This window comes from Ostrea edulis, chromosome 2, assembly GCF_947568905.1.
Source record: "Ostrea edulis chromosome 2, xbOstEdul1.1, whole genome shotgun sequence".
Taxonomy (NCBI): domain Eukaryota; kingdom Metazoa; phylum Mollusca; class Bivalvia; order Ostreida; family Ostreidae; genus Ostrea; species Ostrea edulis.
The window spans coordinates 60,386,862-60,396,674 of record NC_079165.1 but is presented as its reverse complement, the minus strand read 5'-3'; the positions used below and the strand labels follow the sequence as shown (position 1 = coordinate 60,396,674).

The following is a 9,813-nucleotide window of genomic DNA, read 5'->3' as shown; positions in this document are numbered from 1 at the left end:
AATAAAGTTCTGTTTTTAATTGTCGCAAAAAATATTTACAAAATAATTAGATTAACATAAAAGATACGGCAATCAATTTTTGACAATAACAGAAAATATTATGGTTTTGTTGGGAAAGCAAGAAACTTTGAACCTGAATTTAAAAAATGATAAAATATTTGATTTTTATTACATCATATGATATCTTGAAAATTAAAAAATCTGTGATTTTTAAAAATATTTGCGAAAATTAAAAACAGAACTTTATTTTGACTTTAAAAATATAACAAATCGGGTAATATGTTAAATGGATTTCTTCATAGACATTCTGTAACATGTGTAATTAAATTCAGAAATTACAACAACAAAAAATAAAAAATAAGAAAAAATAAGGGCTCTGAGGTAGAACCACGTCCACGTCGTAGAGCCTGGAAACACATAATTTATGTGGCTAAGAGTTCTGCCATAATTTAGAGAGACAAAACAATGACTAATAATGAGAAATTTTATTAATTAAAAAAACTTTGCATTTTAATGGTATCTCGAATTAATGGAACTTTGTTGACAATACAGCAGTTCTTACACAGAAGAAGAGTTTCTTTTGTCCACTTTCATTAAGATGTACAGTCACTGGAATAATCCTGATTAAATTTTATCTTTCTTGTCGATATCACTGACGCAGATGAGGTGATAACTGCACATATCAAAAGTATTAATTGAACATGTGATCGCTATTTTAGATTGTACCATGCTTTGATCATAAATACCTGTATATATAAGTATAATAACTGTGAAAAAGAAAACAATACTTCTTGTTAGATACAAAGATTTGTTTAATATCGTTTAAAAAACACCATTCTCTTCGTAAAATCATGCATAGAATGAAGAATGTCCGTTTTCGGTTTTGGCATTTAAAACACAGTACTAGATTTACCGCTTTTGAGTATGCTGCATCTCCAGTTTAAGTATTTATACCTATTAATATTGTTGTTTTTTTTAATTGTATGAATCAATTTGGACATAAAGATTGTTCCCAAGAAATATGAAGTTATTCTGTTAGCCGGTTTTAATATAATCTATAAAACATCGCAATCCGGGACAGTCGGGAGTCGGCAGTACTAGATTTACCGCCCACCAGTACAAGGTATCACACCGGTAATTATTTTCACTATATATTACTATAGAGGGGAAAAAATCATTAAAAATCAGTTTACAAAATTGATGCCGAATAACGCAGTCAGACACGTTCTATGTTACCTATCTCGTCTGCCGACACCAGAAAAACAATACCCTACGCGGCATTTTCGAAAAACATTACCCGCAAACAAGACTACCCTCAAATCCACGTGTTTTTCACATGTGTGTAAACAGCCGGAGTGCACCTCAGGAAGTAGTCTCAGCTACCAACAGCAAATAGTTCCTTTGTATACACTTGATTATTTCTACACATTACACAAAATTTCCTAATCAGGGGTACAAAAATTAAGAGAAAAGAAGAAGAGGAAATGAGAAAAATCGCGCAAGGAAAAAAAATATTTCTTTAAATATATGGAACTACAATTGACTAATGAACCCAAGTTCATTTTAATTGGACAATTACCGGTGTGATACCAGTATTTACAAAGGGCTGTGGGAATCGGTCAGTGTCTTCGACCGTGTTTGGGTTCCGACATTTATAAAACGTACTAGATTTACCGCTTTTTGGCAGGTGAAAACTCTAGTTTGGTACTTTTGTAGAAGAATTCTCAGAAAAAATTGATGTTTTTTATGTACCTAGGTTACAAACAGTAACCTCTGCAAATTATATGTTATTACATGCAGCATTAAGAGAGAAAACTCGAAAAAAAATCGCTATCCGGGACTTTCGGCATTCGGGTTTGGGTCGTACTACATTTACCGCTTACCATGGCAATGGGTCATACTAAAACAAGTCCCACGGAGAAAATAAGTCCCACATGAGTCCCACGGAGGAAAACAAGTCCCACCATTAAATACGATATTTTGAATGTGTTTTAAAACATATATGTATAGATTATCACTGTTTAAACATAATTTGTAGGGGGAAAAAGAGAAATAATGATTTTAGAGGTTATTTTGATCGTTTACAAAATCAAAGAACGATAACTCTTACTAACAGCGTATCACCTATGTACAAGGTCTAAGGCCCACGAATATTTTTGACATTCTAATCTAGTTTTGTTTAAGAACACATATTTTGGATATATAATGTATGGAAAAAAATTCTTTGAATGTCTTTGTAGAAGTTCACGTAGATGTTCACCACGATTGATTATAGATATAAACAACGACACATCTGCACATATTTCTGTACATAGTGCTTCAATAACTAATTAAGTACAAAAACTGAATAAGAATTTATATATACGTATGAAGTATATCAGAATTTTGTATATAACTTTAAAATTATGTTTTTATTTTTATGCATTTATAATTATGAAATCTAGGTTGGTAAATAAAAGTTTTATAAACATATTAAATTACAAAACTATAAAGTTTCTGTGTTAATTTATTTTATTTATTTCATTCTGTTATTCTTTGAAATATCTATATCATGTTGTTTTATACAGAATGCTCAATTTTTTTTTCACAATATGAGTGCATTTTCTTAGCTTTTACTTATTCTTTAATTTCTACACTAGGATGCGACTGTTTTGTAAACATATCCTGGTGGGTTTTTTTCCCTTTCATTCACATGTATAATATATTGTATATCTAAAATAAAAACATATTTTTAAAGTTATATATACAAAATTCTGATACACTACATTAAATGAGTAGAACTCTTAGCCACATAAATGTGTTTCCAGGACCCACGACATGGACGTGGTTCTACATAAGGCCCCTTTTTATTTTATTTTTTTCTTCATATGTATGTTTTTCTAGGAAATATTTTTACACAACTGCATAAAAATATTCGAGCATATTATCATTAAAGGAACATAAATTTTTCTAGACAAAACATGACAAATTACACCCTGCCTAACCAAGCAATATTCCTGCACACACCCGTCAAGTGGGGGAGGAATACGCCTGATAATTAACCTTTTCTTCCAATTTATTACTGGGATGAGGCTACAGGAATTTTAAGCTTTTTGTTTCGGAATGGAGGTGGTTTTTGCATTTCTGACTCTTTTTACTTGTCCCGGTTTTTTTGCAATGCGGGCAGTGGATGGAATGGTAAGTGACCCGTCTGTTGATGACTGGGTGTTTGATGGTGGATGGAATTTTAAAAAAATTATTCATCCATTTTTTCCTCTGCTCTTCACTCATTCCAATCCAAGCCTCATGGGGTACAAAAAGATGTTTGGCAGGTGAGGCCAGTTCAAAATTACCCCTGCCATGGAGTTCCCCTCTGACATCCTTCAATTGACACTCCTGAATCTCCTTTAACCGTTCAATTAACTGAGGCAATTTTGAAACTCGTCAGTCCCCAATAAGCTTTATTTTATTATTCATTGCCTTGCAGAAATTATTTTTCCAAAGATGAGGAATTTTGGAATTTCTGAGTCTTGGATGAAACACTTTCTCAAACAAGGTCGGAAGTAATTTTTCTGACAAGTAATGAAAAGCCAAAATGTCGTGATATTTTTCAAGAATTTCTTGCGGATAGTCTAGGGACGGATCGGTAATGGGACGAATCGACTAAGGGACGGATTAATAATGAAAGTCCTCCTTAGTCTAGGTCACCTACACGTTTGTCAATGCAGTGTTCTAGTGGGAAGTCAAACGGCTTGCGTGACCTAGGCTAAGTCCCCCTTTGCTCATTCGTAGGTGACGTAATGAGGCCTCGATCCTCCCAATCGGAACTCCTTGAATGTCTCGCGCACTCGACATAGATCTCGGATGTAATACGATGGCATCCATGAGTGAATTTGGCTTTCTAGACGTTCCGTCCCATTATCAATCCGTCCCTTAGTCGATTCGTCCCATTACCGATCCGTCCCTAGACTATCCGTCCCCTAGTTAATACGTCCCCTAGTCGATCCGGCCCAGAAAAAATAATTACCTTTTTCCAAGCTATTTACAGTACTGAATTAGTTTAATTCATCTGCGTATTTCATCTTCATGGTGTGTGTGCCACTGATATCTTCTGTCATCAGGTAGGATGACAATAATATGCCGTTTTGATATTTGACAGCTTTTTCAAAGATCATTATACACATCACAATATTCGATAAAGTGGGCTTCATTTTGAATACAAAGAATAGTTAGGTTACTGTAAGCTCGTAATTAATGACCAAAGGTTGCACAACAATGCAGTTATAAAACTGTTTTCACTCAGGTGTTTTCACAATGATCAGTAGACAGGGGACACACATTTACATTGATTGCTATACATATTTAAATAACGATGTTTCTACAATAGTTAATGAGCACACATTTTCATAACCATCGCACTTCAAACAAAAATTTATCCTAAATAAACAATTTTATTTACACATCTAACTTCGGCAGTTATCTAATAGCAGGGGCCCTACTGGGCAGTCTGCGCTATAAATCTACTGAACCTTTGTCTTAAGTAATTATTCATTTATTATATCTTTGATAAAAAAAAATTGGAGGGGCTGGATCGACTAAGCAAAATGGGCCGAATCGACCGTGGGACGGATCGACTAGGGACGGACCGACTGTGGGACGGAACGACCTGCTACCGTGAATTTGATGCATTGTGAACCGGTCGGCGTAATAATCTTGACCGGATAACGCTGTGTTCGTATTTTATAAAGTCCACTTATTTTTTTTTAATCGCATTGTTTATTAAAGAGATATCATAAGAATTATATAAAATAAGAGTTTTCCTCTTCATTTCAATTGTTATTGCATTGCAGTTTCATCACAAAACACATTAAGAAAAGTTGTAAACAACAACAGCTGATCGATAGCTATGGGTTTTACAGACGACATAATGTATGCCAAGTCTTGTATGGGTATTTCGTTTGATTTGCGTGACAAACAAACTGAAACTTTGAGATGTATTTATGAAGGGAAAGATACGTTAGCAGTGTTGCCGACTGGCTACGGGAAGAGCATAATTTTTCAGCTGTTGCCGTATCTGATGCAGAGGAAATTCGAAAAGTCAATGCCTATGATTGTTTTGATTGTGTCTCCGATTAATTCTATCATGCAGGACCAAGTTAGGCAGTTGTGCATAAAAGGAATTAAAGCTATGTTTCTCAATATTGAAGGAACAGGTGGCCATTGTTTCACTTTCAATTCTGCAAGGTATGGTCGTTTCTCAGAAAATCGTGTTAATCATAATGTTATGATTTTTCGCTAACATATAATAATAATAAATAAATAAATGCAAATTACACTTTTTATGACATTGAGCTTGATGAAAGGTTCTGTTTCATTCCAACACTCAGTATAGGCACCTGATCTCACCTCAGGGGTGCACATTACTCTTAAATTTTTGTCCCTCTTCTAAAGGCTTTATGCGAGATTGATTTTCATGTATCTCTTTGTGTAATTTAAATGAAAATAACAATTTATGAAAAAAAAGTAGTTGTAATTGAATGTAATTATTGACAAATTTTGTAATTGAGCAATTCTTCAATCACAGATAGTTGTAATTTAATTTTAAAATTACATTAAAAAAATGTCACCTAATTCCATTTAAACTGTACGTATTTTTTAAATTACATTTATTCTTATTTTACCATATACTTTTAATACCTTTTTTTTTGTTATCTTGTTTATACTCCCTATTTACTTATAAATGATTTAAATAAATGTATTTTCCTGAAGACAATAACTTATTGATGATTAAAACATAATTTAAAAAAAAAAATAATGTACATATACTAGATGATATTGGATACACAGTATTAAATCTCCTTTCTCTGTGTATTGTCCTTATTAAAAGGAATCCCCTATCAATATCTGTTGATATTGCCAAAGCAAATAATTATAGACACCTGGTCACCTTACCAGTATCTGTCCCCAGATGAGGCATGGTTAATTCTATTCAGGGAGGGACAGACATAACAGTACCATGAATAAAACATGGAAACATCAAAGTCCAGGATGGCATGCATTTTAAAGCACTTTGATTTGTTCCTCCTAACTCGGGGGACATAAAAGTTGAAGTCCAAGTACATCCATTGCACTTCTGACATTTAAATGTAATGTGTAATTCAATTAATTAATTATTTTATCAAAGTAATTGTAAGTTGTAAAATGCGTGCAGTAAACGTAATTTAATGAAGTGTACTTCAAAGTAATTGTAATTCAATTAATTACATTCATATCTAATTGACCCTAACCCTAATGTATAATGCAAATTATATCCATTCCTTGGTTGTTTTTTTTTTTATCATGAAGGCTTAATTATCTGCAAAATTGTCCTTCAGAGATGAGGATGCTGATGGTGAAACAAATGCATACTCAAGTGTATCAATGAGTGACTTTCAGAAGGGGAATTACCATCTGATATATGCCCACCCTGAGACAGTGACAGAGAATAGGAATATTGGCAAAATACTTAGGAGTAAGCAATACCAGGACAATGTCTGCTGCACAGTAATTGATGAAGTCCACATGATTTCAGAATGGTACACTATTATTTTAAGAATATAACAATAAGTCAATATCAAAATTAATAGCAAATTTATTCTGTTTTTAATCACAATTACATTATTTAGAATACAAATGGCCACAGCATATAATCATCAATTCATCATACAGTTTCAACCACAGGTCGAATTACATATGCATATTTGAACATGATTACGACTCGTATCAATAATGTTAACATTTAAGTAACAAGAGGCCCACAGGCCTTATCGGTCACATGTGTAATAGTTAAAAGTATCACTACTCCCAAGGGGTCTGAAATCCAGAAAAAAATTCCTGTTCTGAATATCTAAGCTAAATTCTAATACAGTAGTTTCTGGAGAAGAAGTCGAAAACGTGAAAAGTTCACAGGCAGATGACGGACAACAGGCGATCAGAAAAGCTCACTTGAGCTTTCAGCTATATACCAACTTTGGCCCTACCATGGGGTCAAAACCCCTACCCCGGGGATCATGAAATTTACAATTTTGGTAGAGGCTTTCCTGCTCTACTATGCATTTAGTTTTTCTTACATGTGTGTGGTTCTTGAGAAGATTTATGAAAATTGGTCAATTTTGGGCACTTTTTGTCCCTCCCGTAAGGCCCCAGGGGTGCTGGAGACCTGAAATTTACAATTTATGTCCCCCTTGTCCCAAAGATACCTCATACCAAATTTGAAAAGAATTGGACTGGTAGTTATCAAGAAGTTAAAAATGTTCAATTGTTAACGCACGACAGATGACGCACGATGACGGACGACAACCGATTGCAATAGGGCTGCACAGTGTTCGGCGAGACTTCGCGAGATTTCGTTTCTGGAGATAAACAAACATGTCGAGAGTCACACGATACATAGTGCGATGACGTTTTCGATCTTATACTGGGGATATTACATATTGGGAACAAAATTTTTAGTATCAAACCTTGAATAACTGTTCATTAAGATATGTTGTTAAGATTACTTACGTAAAAGAGATGTACTATGTCTGTGGTAAAACACGAAGCTCAAGGTTCCATGCGAGACTGAAGCTACAGAGTCAGCTGTTACGGTATGTTAAATTTTAGTCTTTTGAGAGATATATATATAGATTTTAATTAACAAGAAACTAATTTTTTACTTCCAATAATTCTAAAAGCTATGTGATGAAGTTTTAAAGGTAAGAAAAACCATACATCCCCCCCCCCCCCCCCCCGCCAAATTTCAACATGAATTAAAATTATCCGCGGCTAGCAGGTTACAGTTATTGTCAAACCCTGAGTATGCATATCAGTATTCAGTTACTCCTAAAGAAAACTACTATAAAGGTGACTGACTCAACTAACTTAATTTATATGTTTAGATCATAATTGGTAACATCAATAATCATGGAAAACAGCACAATCCATAAAATTTTGTGAATGGGCATAAGAAAGAACAAATCACTGCACAGCTGGCATTATTCTCTATGTTTTTGTATTTACACAAAGAATAGATAAGTGATAGCAAATATCAGTAAAATATAATTGAAGAAAGCTAACAAATAATTAAAGGGGAAAATGTATATATATATATTATGTATTTGTATTATAAAACTGTCTTGATCCCAGTACATTTGTTTGATCTTTGTTTATAAAATGAAGACAAACTAGTGATTTATTATAGTGAGAGTGTGCAAATATTATATTCATATTAAGCAATATTATTATCATAATTGAAAACCTCATAATTATATAACTTTTTAAAATTCTACTTTTCAAAATGTATTCATTTCAATTATTAGATGTATAGGAATGTCTTGAAAACAGATGTCAAACAATCATTGATGTAAGATCTTAAGTCTGTACCACCTCGGGCTCAACAAACCAAAAAGGATGGGCTCTATTCCTTGCACTGTGCAGATAACCGAATTGTCAACAACAGGTAATCACATTTTGATGGGTTACTGCTAAGCTTTACATGTAAGAAATGTCAATATACTGTATATCATAAGATTGGGTTTCTTATAAATAGGTGCTTCTTTTTTATGTCAGCATTTTATAAGATTATTCTGTTTCAATCTTCAACAGCAATGCATTGGAAACTGGTTCCTGACCATCTGTACCCATCGACTTGGTGGGTCTACTGTGAAGGACCTGATTTCAAGCCATGATTCTCCATCTACTTCATAACCACAAGACAGGCACTAGCTATTGATAGACTTGTAATCTCATGTCATTGCCAAGAATATATTGTACAATTTGTGTGTCATAAATGATCAAATACTACCACTCTAGAGGAAAAATCAATTAAACGTAGGCTTGACTTATGTACATAAGTATCTACATTAAATTGTATGAAAAGAAAATACATGGTGTTGAAGACTTTTATTTTATTTTTAATACTTAATCTGTATTTGTATATCATAAGATATTAAAATCAACAAGAGTAAAGCAGTTTTCATAATCTGCCCTGGAATGAATTGCTCTGGTAATTCGTTAATCCAGTGTCACTTTTCACAATCCAATAAACCACCAAGCAGTAGGCCCATTATCTTCAAATAAACTGAAATTTAAAAAAAATCACTGTAAATAGCAAAGAAGAATAGTGTACAAGGAAATAATAAATGCATTATGGAAATAAAACTGCAGAGTTCAGTTAAATATATGGAAATGAAGAATTACACATCCCTTCCATTGTTAGATTCAAGCATATTTTTCTGCATCTGCACAACTGTTACAAACAAGAGGTACTGTGAGCAATGCTCACTAAGAATACCCCCCGCTTACCCCAATCTCCCAAAGAGTGTTGGTAATAGGTATAAACTACCTCTTTTCTGAGTGTAAAAAACAAATGGCATGACAAACCGAACCATATTGCTACTTCGATGTCCAGTGTGCGTGACCTTTGACCTTTTGACCCCAAAATCGATAGGGAACATCTTCATCCCATGGGTGTCCATATGTATGATATGGTGACTGTAGGTGGAAAGGATAACGCTTTAGAGCCCGGAAACCATATTGCTACTTCAATGTCCAGTGCACTTGACCTTTGATCTTTTGACCCCAAAATCAATAGGGAACATCTTCATCCCATGGGTAGTCCATATGTATGATATGGTGACTGTAGGTGGAAAGGATAACGCTTTAGAGCCCGGAAACCATATTACTACTTCGATGTCCAGTGCCCGGAAACCATTGCGTCTACAGACGGACGGACGGACAGACAGACGGACAACCCGATTCCAGTATACCCCCCACAACTTGTTGTAAAAATCAAGTTATGAAGTATTAGCCAAAATA

The 9,813-nt window shown here is 34.0% G+C and overlaps 1 long non-coding RNA gene across 1 annotated transcript; it reads left to right on the top strand.

The window, feature by feature from the left end:
* The first annotated feature begins 7,401 nt into the window (after positions 1-7,401).
* On the top strand, positions 7,402-8,879 carry LOC125670635 (uncharacterized). The gene is made up of 3 exons (XR_008800098.1): positions 7,402-7,604; positions 8,316-8,493; positions 8,602-8,879. It is a non-coding gene; the product is annotated as an uncharacterized LOC125670635 (long non-coding RNA).
* The last annotated feature ends 934 nt before the right edge of the window (positions 8,880-9,813 follow it).